The sequence below is a fragment of the Harpegnathos saltator genome, unplaced genomic scaffold (assembly GCF_003227715.2).
Source record: "Harpegnathos saltator strain DR-91 unplaced genomic scaffold, Hsal_v8.6 scaffold16, whole genome shotgun sequence".
NCBI classification, from domain to species: domain Eukaryota; kingdom Metazoa; phylum Arthropoda; class Insecta; order Hymenoptera; family Formicidae; genus Harpegnathos; species Harpegnathos saltator.
The window spans coordinates 100,673-113,996 of NW_020229939.1; the positions used below are offsets into that span (position 1 = coordinate 100,673).

Here is a 13,324-nt window from a genome sequence, read left to right on the forward strand (position 1 = left end):
GCGGAAACGATATCGTGTTAACGTCGCAATTTGTTACGCGTAATCTCGCAATCCCGCAAGCGTCGCGTTAACGGCAACAGCCGGATGCTGCCGGCGATAATTAGCCGATCGCGCGCTAGTCCGTGAATGCGCGCGCGCGCTCTCCTCAACGAGACGGAGGGGAGCCTCGCTCCGACGGCTTTTCTTCGATTTTCGTTGTCACTTTCAGATACCTAATAGCGCAACACAGCAGGCACCGAGTAAGTAAGAGACACCTGTTCTTTCTCACGAAAACTTGAGCACACGTTCCTGAAAGTACACGTTGACTTTCACTCTCGCACCCTAAAGCGATTACACGCGACACTTTCGCTCTCACTGCGGTCGCGCGTCCGCGCGCGAGACGTTCCTTCGCGAAATAATGCTTTGTCCCTTGTCACCGATAACACCCCCGACTAGAAATTTGGATCAGTTTCACCTAACATTGATAAGGGGACCTAATAGAGCGAATGAAAGGTAATCCTAAGTAAGTCAGTCGCCTTATAACGTCCTAACGACAAATGAGTAAGGAAGACCTTTACAGGGTTACAATGATTGGGTCCCCACATTGGGACCTTAATGTACCAACTTAGTGTATGATGTAATATGGTTCAGTTGATCAGGTCCTTGTCGGGATCTTATTCATTGTACCTAACATGATTTGCATCACCAAGTTTTAACAAAAACCATTTGTAATTAATTTTATATGTGTAAGCGAGGGCGTATAAAGTCAAAGCTGAAGGCGGGTTTCCGATAAACGGCGAGTAAAGGAAAAGGGAAGGAAAGAATGATAAGGATCGCAGATCGGGAAACGAAAAACAAAGGGTTCTAAGATTAGATATATAATTATTACAAAGCGTAAGCGTGGTTTTCCCAGACGTCCGAAAGCTTCCTCCTCGCCCGAAGATTACAGCGTTTATATCTTATAATTTCGCAACTCTCTATTGGTCCACGTCTCCTTTAGCTTAGGACACGTCTCGTCATCACAAATCTAGACAATAGCGCGAGACCGCTGTTTCGCAACGCGCTTTTTGCAGGTGATGAGTCACGCCGAAATGTTTTCCGCTTTCCCTGATCCGTCTCCGCATCTACCGTCTTTGTTTTTGTGTTATCGCCGTTGTCTGCTTACTTGTGTATATAATATGAATATATGTGTGTATGTGCACGCGCGCATGTTTGTGTGTGTGTGTGTGCGCGCGCGCGCGTGTGTGTATGTGTAAAACTTTAATAGTATTGGACGTAGTATAAAAAAATATTTTTATAATGCGCCACATATAATTAGAGAGACAGTTCAATTTTTATCGTATGACGCGCAAGGACGAGTTGCCTTGCATTTGTCCATATATGGGCCCACAAGACAAAAGATGCTCGAGAAGCAGTTCAATCGCCTACTCTGTGCGTGCATGTTGCGTATCTCAGTGCGTGTTTATGTTGTGCGATAATTTATTGGTCGTGACGAAACATTTTACAAATATGCTCAAGCGATCTCAAATATGATTTCATGCAAATATCTTTTCATTTGGAAATGACATGAAAGAATTTTCAGCATTGTCATTTCTTATTTCCAATGTCATCGCCCAATATAGGCGAGTGCCGAGTAATCAGGAGCCATAATTTGAGAAAAAAAAAACGTAATAAGAATTCCTTAAGATAAGGACTTGACTACACTGCAAATCCGAGTGTGTTATTTTGACACATTATATAGTTATAAGCTGAAGCTTCCTTTACGCGTATCTTCGTCGTCTTTTCAATCACGTCGTTTAACGCGTTTAAACGCGTTAAGTGATATCGAAATGCATCAAATGACGTGATTTCAGACGACAAGAAACGCGTGAAGAAAGCTTCAGCTTGTGTGTGTGAGTGTGTTAAAATAACACACTCGGGTTTGCAGTGTATGAACCTTACTAAGATCCTGATATCCACGCTGCGTTACATGACTTACTACACGAGGGAAAAAAATTTAGTATCTCTAACAAAACTGTTTAGTTGAAGCATTTTTTAATAGCAACCAAATATCTTGTTTTATATAACAAAATATATTTAGTTGTCCCAACTAAACTTTGTTCTCTGGACCAAACATGATTTTGTTCTTAGACTTTATATATAAAAATTAAGCATTTTAGTAATTTCATCCGTAAAAATTACGTAATAACGAAATATTATTTTACATAAACTAAACCAATATCCAATGGATACTCTTTTGTCTTTCCGTTCGTGTGCTAAAATTTAGCTTTGATATATTAAGAAAAAATTATAGTATTTTTAACAAAATTCATTTTATTAAAGCTCTTTGGTTTTGCTATAACGAAAGTATCACGTTATTACGAACAAACCGTGATCAAACAGGATATTTGTTAGCAGGAAACTAAACAGTTTTGTCGGGCATATTTTAACCAAATTATTTTGTTGTGCGCAACAAAATTTTGGCTCACGCAGCAATACATTTTTCCTAGTGTAGGACCCGATAGTATTACCTTATTGGGACCTGATGTCCAAATGAGGTTAACCCGATCAGGAGCATGGGACAAACTTCTAGTCGGGCCCGGGGCCCGACGGCCGCGGATTCGCGGCGTGCTCGAAGTATCCGTTTCCCGGCCGCCTACGCGGCGGGAGAATCGCAAGAACGATTGAAATGCGTGTCGCGGCCGCGCGGCGGAAACAAATACGCGTTCATTGCGATTGATTGTTATACCGGTTGTTACAGTGATTGTTACATTGCTCGCTGTACATCGTCATGCTAATCTTTTTGTCGAAGGAAAGCTCATTCCGGGAGAAAAATAACCGCTGGAGAGCGCGGGTCTCTGCAGCTAACGATCGAGGGTTTTTCACCGCATACGTGACACACCAGCGCGCGGCGCGGGTTGAAAAGCTAGACGTGAAAAGAATTTGCAACGACGATTCCACTTATTCATAACGGGAACAATTTCATCGTTCTCAACGCGATCGATCTCATACTCGCAGCAGCAGCAGCAGCAGCAGCAGTAGTAGTAGAGGAAAAGAGAAAGAGAGTGAGAGAGAGAGAGAGAGAGGGGGGGAGAAGGCAGGGAGGGCGGGAGGGAGGGAGGGAGGGAACCTACTCCCGCAGAAACGAGACTCAAGCGTGGCCGTGTAACGAATCTCTCTTGTAATCCACAATGCACTAAAACCAGCGATAAGAGATACCATGGAGAGATACACAGGGATTTCCCAGGTTCCCCACATTTTCGTTCGTATACTTCGAACGATACGGAGCGTCCCGATCTCTGCTCGGGTAAAATTTGACTGCGCTTAAGCGCAGTCTCTCGTGACTTTGTAACATCCGCGCGGCGCTTCACGCTGAAGAACGTGCGATGGAAATTTAAATTGCGCGGACTCTTAATTGCACCCGTGATTACCGGCCGGGCGCTCTCTCGTGAGAAAAATAAGGGAAGTTTGTCTCGTGCGAGAGAAAGAAGAAGAAAGAAAAAAAGGACGAAGGAAGGAAGGAAAGCTTACACTTTGGCGCCGGGCGAATCTAGACACAGTCTCGCGGACGCGGCGGGGCGGGGGGGAAGGGGAGAGACGGCTCCCTCGTACGGGGAGAAAACACGGAAAAGCCGGGAACACACTGTGCAGCGCTCGCACGCGGTCGACTGGGAATTTTATTCGAGAATATCCCCCGGAACATGCGGATGATTTCCTCGAGCGCCCACGCTCTCTGTCCCGCGAGACAAGCCCGGGGGAAGCTGCTCATTCGTCACGTCGAGATAGCGTCGCTCACGGACGGATCCGCGGAGGGCGCTCTCCGCGTCCCAGCCGAGCTCCTTACGCCGAGTATCACCGTCAGCGAAATGACCCGTCCCGTCGTGAACCTCCCACGAGTCCTCCTCAACCGTGTGAGACACGCAGTCCATTTATTCGAATCACGAACCCGGCGTCTCTGCGTCAAAACGCAAATGCCGCGCCGTCGCGCTCGTCGAGACGTCGACGGCGCGATCCAGCGAAACGCCGATAAATCACCGTTGCGAGACGGGGACTCTAATCAGGACTCGTTCCTCGCGGTGCGTGACTGAGTCATCGCGTTCGCGACCGCCGCGGTCGTTCGGAGTCGAGCGCGTTTCCGCGCCGATGGAATCGGCGATACTTTCTCAATTATTAGTATTTCACGCGACAATATGTTCCACACTGTCAACTACCTGCGTCGTAACGTGCAAGTTGTTGCGTTACTGTGAAACTGGTTAGGAATAATGAAGACTTCACACGTCAAGGAGACTAAACCAGTGCTCGAGATGATGTTGCGTGTAACTTTCTCGGAGGGGACAAATATTCTGGATAACGCACCGAAGGGTCACGGTTGCGAAAAAAAAATCTATCTATACGTCTAGCCTGGCGCTTGAGAAGGGAGCCGAGAGGTGCTACCCGAGGGCGCCGAATAAATGAATCTTTTTTCTTTTCTCCTCCTCTCTCGCTTTCTCGTCCCTTTCGTTCTCTCCCTCTCTCTCTCTCTCTCTCTCTCTCTCTCTCTCTCTCCCTGCTCCCGTGTCCAGCGAGAGCAGCAAAGTAAGTAGCTATCGCTCTATCCACACCGGCTGCTCTCGCAACTTCCACACACAAACCAGGCAACCCTTCAGACGCACGTTTCCCTGCTGGTTCTCCTTTCATCCCGGGCCCGCTTTTACTTTATGCACCGGTTGTGCGCGCGGACTTTATACCGTCGTATACCGTGCGCTTCGAAAACGTGAAATTCCGCTTTGCCGCGATATCGCGAGATGCCGCAAGCCATACGTTTCGCGCGCGCGCGCGCGAGTTTCGACGTGCCTTCGCGCGGCCCGCCATAACTGATACGGATAACGTAAAATGCATTCTTCGCGGTGGCTTCAATCCGTAATAAAGTCACGATATCGCGTCTGTTCGCATATTTTATCGTGCTACGTAATCCCGCCGCGGCGGGTTCACATATTCACGCCGCTCGTGTATGTTCCCGCGATGAGAAAATACAGAGGCACGCGAGAGATTTAATATCGAACGATACCTCCGCCGAGGGAGAAACTTTGACCTATGCGTTTAGAGCACGCTTATTAAAAATGAGCGAGTCTTACGAGGCCGCCGTTTAATATTGTTCTAATATGTGTCTTCCTCCCCCGTTTCTTCGCGCGCGATCAGCTCAGCCCCGACGAGGTGACGAGGCGACGAGCTATCGCGATGGCACAAGCGCGAAACAAGCCACGCGCGCTTCATTCCCGCCGCCAACAACCGTTTTTTTTTTTTCCACAAAGTAGAAGTTCGATGGTCGTGATTAACCCGCGACAGGAGGCGACGAGATCCCCGCGGGAAGGCAACAACTGTTGCTTCGTTTGAGCGCACGCGGCGCACGCGCATATTTTATACGAGCACAGTGCGCGCGCGCGCGCGCGCGCACTGTGCTCGTATAAAATATGAAATTGCTTCCGGCACATTTTTCAAGATAAAAGACTGAACGCACTTTTGCGAGTGCACGCAATGTACGTATGCCCCGGCGAGGTAGGTAGCCGAGCCAGGGCAGCCGGAAGCCACGCGCAGCGGAGCTTTCGTTTATGCGCAGTCAGACGATAAGATCTTTTTGTTTGTATCATCTATAGTGTCCACGCTGCGGAAAAAGCGGAAGCTACCGTCCCTCGCCGAGAGATCCCGCCGGTAGCCGTAATATGCTGTATTTCGAGGAAAATTTCCGCGGGATAAGAAAGCGCGGGACGAGAGGCCGCATTAATTATAACGCGACAAACTGCCGCGCTATTCCGCACGGAACGTCGCGACGTAAGATTCCACGAAGAAACAAACAGGCTCTGGCTCATTCTCCAGAGACAAAGGCGGGCCCAAGGACAACAGCCCGTCCTGCGTCCTCAGCGCAGCGTCTAAACATTTCCGCGGACGGAAATTGATCGCGAAGAGAGCATGCCGATAATATCGGCCATCGCGCGAGACGGCTCCCGCGATTCCCGTAATTCGCGCAATTAATCTTCGTAGCTGGCTGATTGCGGATTCCGCAATCGTGCCAGGCTCGTTTTATCGAGACACGTGTCTGACGTGTCGCGCGGACGAGCGAGCGAGCGAGCGACCGATCGGTCCGCTCGCACGCAAGCCCGCGCGCGCCAACGATGATATCGCGCGCGATGGGATTACGCGTATTAGAGCCTCTCCTCTCGCGCGCAACTCTCTCTCTCTCTCTCTCTCTCTCTCTCTCTCTCTCTCTCTCTCTCGAAACTTCCACGGTGTGCGTCCCTCATCTCCATAATTTAAAACGAAAAGTTAAATTAGCCCTCACCGCCGTAAAGCGGGCAAACAAACCGTAGTCCAGCGTAATCTGCGGACCGACCAAACGCGGCGCGGTAAATAACGCGTTCTCTCGCTCTCTTGCCCCCCGCCCCGCCCTCACTCTCTCTCTCTCTCTCTCTCTCTCTCGCTCTCTCTGTGTGTGTATTTCTCTCCCGCTGTCTTTCTCGCGATGGTCGCAATTAGTGCTCGCGGAAGCGTTATTTTTCAAGCGCTTTTCGCGAGCGAGACAGCTCCGCCGCGTCGCGCCGCGGTATCTGCGCGGGCGATAGCCGTCCGCCTTCGCGCGAGACACGTCGGGGGCAACAGCTCTAACGTTTATTTACACGGCTCAAACACATTTTTCACTCTCTGCGGCCTCTGCGGAGGCCCCTGTCGGAGGAGGCGAGGAAGAACATTATCGGCCGCCGCCGTGTAACCGGCCGTTCCTCCGACCATTAACGTCATTACGCCTGGCACGAGCAATAACGGCCGATTGCTATCGCTTAGTCCGGTAACCGCGCGCGCATGGGATGTTGATCGATCATTCGTAAGCACCAAGAGCGACGCGCAGGGGAACCACCGGGATACCGATCTCGCGACGAACGTAGCGACGGCGGCGGCGCCGGCGACGGCGTCCGGTACGTAATGTAAGCTCCGTGTAAACACGGCCAAATATTAATAAGACGGGAAGGGTAGTTGAGGTGCGAGGGCAGCGAGTGCATCGCGGACGCACGATTAAATAACATAACGAGCGAACGCGCGCCGCGTGTTTCGCGGGCTTATCTGATGAACGCCGATAGAACACTGGAGTGTGTAAAGACTACCGGAGGGGAAAAATGCGCCGCGCGCGATTGCGATACAATGATCGGCCGGCGTGCAGTGCGACTAATGTAAGAGTGACTCTGTCTCTCTCTCTCTCTCTCTCTCTCTCTCTCTCTCTCTCTCTCTCCCTCTCTCTCTCTCTCTCTCTCTCTTTCTCTCTGCCACGACCAGAGAGCCTCATAGGAAGAGAGTGGCAAACTGATCACGTGACCAGGTCTCTGTTGATTCGATGAAGGCACAAAGCCTTCCTCACCAATTAGAATATCGATGCGGCAAGACGACAGGCTGGTTTTACAGTGAGTTTTTAAAGCAGTCTAATTATTAGACATCAGTCAATTATTAGAGGGAGTTACGACGAGTCGCGCAAGATATTCGCCTACGAATTAATAACAGCAATAAGAATCAGACATCCGTAAGTAATAAGTATTAATTGTGTAAAAGAATATCTGTCGCTTCGATTTACATAGAATAAGAATCGTAATATACATTATTTACATAATTTTGTGTCTTGCGCATAGTACAAAATGCCTAGACTGCTTTAAAAACTCACTGGAAAATCAACCTGTCGTCTTGCTGTATCGATATTCTGATCGGTCAAGAAGACTTTGGAGTGCCTCCATCGCGAATGGCAGCAGAGACCTGGTCACGTGATCAGTTTTGCCACTCTCTTTCTATGAAGCTCTCTAGCCACGACGTGTGAGACGAGTCACGCGCATTCCGACATTTGTTCGATCGGGCGCGGCGCGAGCCGCGGCGAGACAGCAGACGACGAAATTTCGGCGGCGCGACGAGGGAAGTTCGGCCCGCTGAATAACACCGGACGCCGGTGTGTGTTCAGTCATGCAAAACCGACGCACCGCGCGCGCGTGCGAGAGAGAGAGAGAGAGAGAGAGAGAGGCGCAGCGCGCGACATTGTGTGTTACGCAAATGAGATAGTCGCGCGGCCCAACGTCCAGGACGCAACTTGCTTGTCGCTTGTTATCTTACAAGTGTCGGCGGATGCTCGCAAAATGAGGATAATTAACGCGCGCGCGCGGAGATAAGCGCTGGCTTCGTCGGCTTCGTTCGTCTTCGCGGTTATCGTCGCGCCTTTTGTCTTAGGCGCGACGCGCGATGCAGCCTTCCTGAGCTGGCCAAAAACGCATTAAGATAAACGGCGCGCATTAAGATAATGAGATACGAGGAGCCGCGGGCTCGCGACGTCGCGAGGCCGCGGAATCGCGGGCGCGATTTTCAGCGCGATTTTCAGCGCGCGTAGTCGGCTTCCGGACGTCGTAAATTCTCGCGGCAATGATATTTTTGACGGCCGTGCTCTTCGCGCACCGGCCGAAACTGCTGGCTGTCGAAAATGTCCGGCTTTTTTCATTTCTCTTCTCGTCAGGAACGGCTCGGACGCACGCACGCACGCACGCACCTGTACATGTACATGCGCGCTCTCGTTTTTTTATTTCCTTTTTCACTTTCGATCTATTTTGCGCGCAATAAAAGTTTGCGCGCACGGTGAAGTGCCCCGACGCTCGCGTGCCCGTTGTTTCATTAATCGCACTGTACGCGCTTGCGCGTCTTTTGGATCGTGTCTTCGCGATCTGCGAGGCATAAAGCACTGCGCGTTTCTCACAAAGATATTTCTCGCGTCGGGCGCACGGAAAACACCGCGCGAAACCGCTGCGTTTAATGTTGCGCAAACAAATCTGGCGTTACTTGAAATTAATGGAATTATTATCGTGCGCTCAATCGGTGCAATTAGCTGTGGCTAATATTTGATGTGTTCAAGTCTGCATGCCCGAGCGCAAACCGCACAACTAAATATCGCATCAAGGTTCTCTCTCGTGCAGCCCCGCGACAATACAGCGAAAAACGGGGGAGGCTGTTCCGCGCGAGCTCAGCGATACATCGGACATGATGTAGTAGCGCGCCTGTTTAGTAGATTATAATACATTATACTTTATAATAAATTCAGCGCGCCACTGCATGATGTGTAATATTAATTAACAGAAATGACATTAGAATCGCATTATAGCATGCCGTAGCGCTAAATTATAATGGGAATTGTATAATGGCATGTTACATGTGAATAGTCCGTTTGAAAAATAAGTTAAATAGCTGCGCCGCGGGAGGAGCCGACGTCGATTGTTAACGTTGATAAATAATATCCGTCTGCGCTCTCATTTCATCGCGAGCCGTAACAATGTTCAACGCTGATAGCGCGCTCTGCCATGGCGTTTTCGTAGCGCTCCAACAGCCACTGGCACAAAGCCACGGCGTTGTATATTTCAGGCTTTATATTCGCCAAGCAACACGCTTGATGTTTAAATATTCAATCGCCGGTAACGAAAGAGCGTGGCTCCGCGCTTCTCAGCGGCCGCTTCTCGGCGTCGCCGTTGCAGCGTTAAAACTGCAACACACGCGAATCGAGCGGGAACCGTACACGCGAGGATACACCGGAAGATCATCGGCGAGAGCACTCACGAGCGCTCACAAATTATCCTTTCGCTTACCTGTCGCGGTTCGCCGAGAGAGTCCTACTTCGACATTGTCATCGGCGGCACGTCGACCGTAAGACGTTTATAAGACCCTTCTTAACTTGCCTGTCTCTCTCTCTCTCTCTCTCTCTCTTGCCTCGAAACGACGACTTATTTCCTCACGCAACTGCACAAACTGTCACTCGCGAGGAAGAAGCATTCGTGACGGCCGCAAATTAACCGTCGCAGTCGTTGCGCGCGCGGCTACGCGAGCCAGCGCGACCAAAGAACGAGAATAACAAACAGATGATCCATGACGACGAAGAGGAGGGCTCCGTCGGGGGCTCGAGGAGCTCGCGACACTGCTCGTACAAAACTCTCTCTCTCTCTCTCTCTCTCTCTCTCTCTCTTTGTCTCGCGCGCACGCCCGACGCGTTATTACGAGCACGACACACGAGGCTTGCCACGCCACCGGCAATCACGTCCTCCTATATCACCCTTTTCGCCTCCGTCAACGACCTGGCCGGCGCTCTCGTTTCCGACGCGGCTAATTAATCCCGAATACGAGGCGCGCGAGCGCGCGCGATAATGGGAATCCCGCGGGCGTTTTAATTAAAGCTCGGGCCCCCCCGCGTCGCTGATGCTGGTGCTGCGCGGAGTACTTGACCTTCCTCGCGGGAGATTTAATTGAATCCTCCTCGGTGGCGAGCCGCGACGATTACGCGTACGTGCGTGGGTTAAGCGTGCTCGCATGTTCGTCGCCGTTGTCGCGGCTACACATGCCACACGTAGCTGTAGGATGAAGCGCGTCGGCGTGTGTTATCTCGCTGGATCGCGCGCTACCAGCTGATCCACCGAGCTCCCTTGTCGAACGAGAGCCCTCGCCGTCGGCGTCGGCGGGTCTTCTTGATCCGGTCACGCTCCGGGCACAATGCGCTCCGCTACGCGGCAAGTCCGCGCGCGCGACGTCCGCAACTACTGCGGCGCGCGTCGTGTGTCCGGCTCTCTCTCTCTCTCTCTCTCTCTCTCTCTCCACTGCTACTCTCGCCCTTACCGTCTTACGGTCTGTCACTACTTGTCCGCTCGCGCGATTGTCCTTCACTACTGTCCGCGCGGTACACTCGCGCTGTTTATACTACTAATCTCCCTCGCGGACACTTTGGACCTCCGCTCGTCCGCCTGGCTGTATGCGCGGCGAGCGCACGGGAGAGAGTGCTCTGTCCTTCTCCGCTCCTCTTCCTGATAGCTCTGAAACACTCGTCGATCTCTCTCTCTCTCTCTCTCTCTCTCTTCTTGCTTTCTCTCTCGCTCTCGTATATCGCGACACTTCACTCGGATCGGTCGAGTCGAACGAATCACTCGTGGTGTTCACCGTCGGTGGCCGCCGCGCGGCGGCGACGCGAGACGGGGGATCGCGTTACTCCTTGGCACGCACGTTGCTGCTCTCTCATCATCGACGAGTAGTCGGCGCAGGTGAACGCGGGCGCGATTCACTCATGGTCGCCGCGCGATTTGGTCCCGCTCGCGCGCTGGACCGAGTCTCGCGCGCGAGGCCAGTCCACGCAGGGGAGCGCGCGCGCGCGCGCGCGCGCACACGAGCACGTATATATATATATGTGTGTGTGTGTATGTGTGTATGTGTGTATGCGTGTGTACGTGCGTGGATGCCTATGTATGTGGGTGTGTGCGTGTGTGTGTGCGTATGTACATATATGTGTGTGTGTGTATGTGTGTACACCCGCCTGTGGGATCCAGGTCCGTTCGTGGCGCGGTGCGATGGAGAACTGACGTCCTGACGGGCTGCAGCGCCCCGACGACGGGCGTCCGGCGAACCATCCGCCGTAAAACGGAGCGGCGGGAGATCCGCCACCCATCCTACCCCCGGCGTCTCTGCGCGCACCCGCAGCCACCCCAGAGCGGTCGGTGCTCCGCTTTTGCCCGTGCCACCTTGTCGTCGAGAGGGCACCTTCGTACGCGCGCGAGCCCGTCGCTCGACGAGAGAGAGAGAGAGAGAGAGAGAGAGAGAGAGAGAGAGAGAGAGGGAGGGAGGGAGAGAGAGAGAGAGGGGGAGAGAGAGAGAGAGAGAGAGACGCGAAATTGCACGAAATTTACGAAAGCGCGCCGCCGCCATTCACCGTCCGAGCACGCTCCATCTCGCTCTGCGCGCGATCGAGAGCGAATTTTTCGGGATCCTGCCGGATTTCTTCGCAGGGACGAGGAGGATTCGCCTCAACACTACGCGCCGAGCAGCGCAGTTATAGCCGACCAGCCGAATATATTCGACGGCTCTGACACGTCAAGAGCGCCGGGCTTGATTTATCTCATTACTCGACGTTGAAGCGTTCGATTCATTATGTATAATCGATCGAACGTTTAAACAAAACCAATGAATGTTAGATAAGGATTATCTGGGTTAAACCCAATCGCGCTCCACCGACATTTCCCGCGCGCTTGAAAATATGGATGGACGCGGCTCGACGAAAGGAAAGTACGTGTACGCGCGATACTCGAAACGCTGTCGTAATTGAACTAAAAAAGTATCTTGTCAGGAGTGTCGCGGCCAACCGATCGACTCTCTCTCTCTCTCTCTCTCTCTCTCTCTCTCTCTCTCTCTCTTCAAATATCCCGACCGGCACAGTACGTGCAATATTGAACTCTGATGGTTCCGTTATTTCCGTGCGGACAATACTCACGATATTTGGCCGATATGCTTCCGCGCGTTCTTTTTTTCTCCCGCCGCGTCTCTCGACTCGGCGAGAAAGAGACGAAGAAGGCGCGAAGAAGGAATAAAGAAAGAAAGGACGCGGATCGCGGGCAATCTATAAAAGTGTTCCGCAAGTTCTCTATGCTAAATTGTGTACTTGTGTGCTTGTTACACGTCACGTTTTGCCACGTTGCTCCTCGTGTGTTGTACGTAACACACTCGTTGCTCGCGGTGTGTTACTGTATAATTTATTTAAAAGTTACGTATCTCCGCGCGGAGTGCCGTTCCGTGACGGCCGGGAGTGGCGAATAGGCGATTCGGGCACGAGAAGACGGTTCACGTAATTTCTTAATCAATATGGCCTAAATCATTCTTATATGACAGAATAAGGCTCGCTCGTTCGGAGCTGCGTGTTTCCCAAGACTTGCATGCATTTGCCAGCGTCACGTGACGTTGTCACGTGACGCGGAGGCTACCGCAGCGCGTAATAGACGGTCTTACATCATTCCGAATTGATTACGATTGGCTGCGAAGCTAAAAATTCCGACTTGCAACGCCGCGCCGCCGAGGATCGTTCCGTTTCGACATTATTGCGAGAGAAATAGCTTCGTCGACGCTTCGTTCTTGACATGCTTAGAAAGGAGAAGAAAAAGGACACAACGGAGCGTATCAAGAATGTACTGTCTCTTGTCAACGGGACGTTATCGAAAATTGCGCTCGAATCTACTGTGCGACTCTACTTCGTGTGTGTGTGTGTGTGTGTCATTGTTGGATATACAATTTCCAATATCTGGGTCGTCGTAATGTGGAATAGCCGAAGGTCTACTCAAACGAAACAATTCTCAAGTGATATCGTACAAAGACGGGAGTTCGTACGAGCGCGCGCTCGTTATGTGTACATAATTCTTAACATAGCTACACCTTCGTATCATCGCCGGACGCACAAACCGCCGGATAAAACATCGACGGCGCTTACCGGTCGCTTTACAGTCTTACGCTCTAAGCTGTATTATTAATTAAAGGAATTAACTTTGGTAGCATATACGTGGCGCGCGACCCTCGCCGCCCGTGG

General features: G+C 51.5%; 1 long non-coding RNA gene across 1 annotated transcript in view; it reads right to left on the reverse strand.

Moving 5' to 3' along the window:
- The window catches only part of LOC112588122 (uncharacterized), a 99,213-nt gene extending 88,098 nt beyond the window's left edge, over window positions 1–11,115 (reverse strand). The window contains exon 1 of the long non-coding RNA XR_003112572.1: window positions 9,585–11,115. This is a non-coding gene — a long non-coding RNA (uncharacterized LOC112588122). The remainder of the gene's footprint in view (window positions 1–9,584) is intronic.
- Window positions 11,116–13,324: the final 2,209 nt, after the last annotated feature.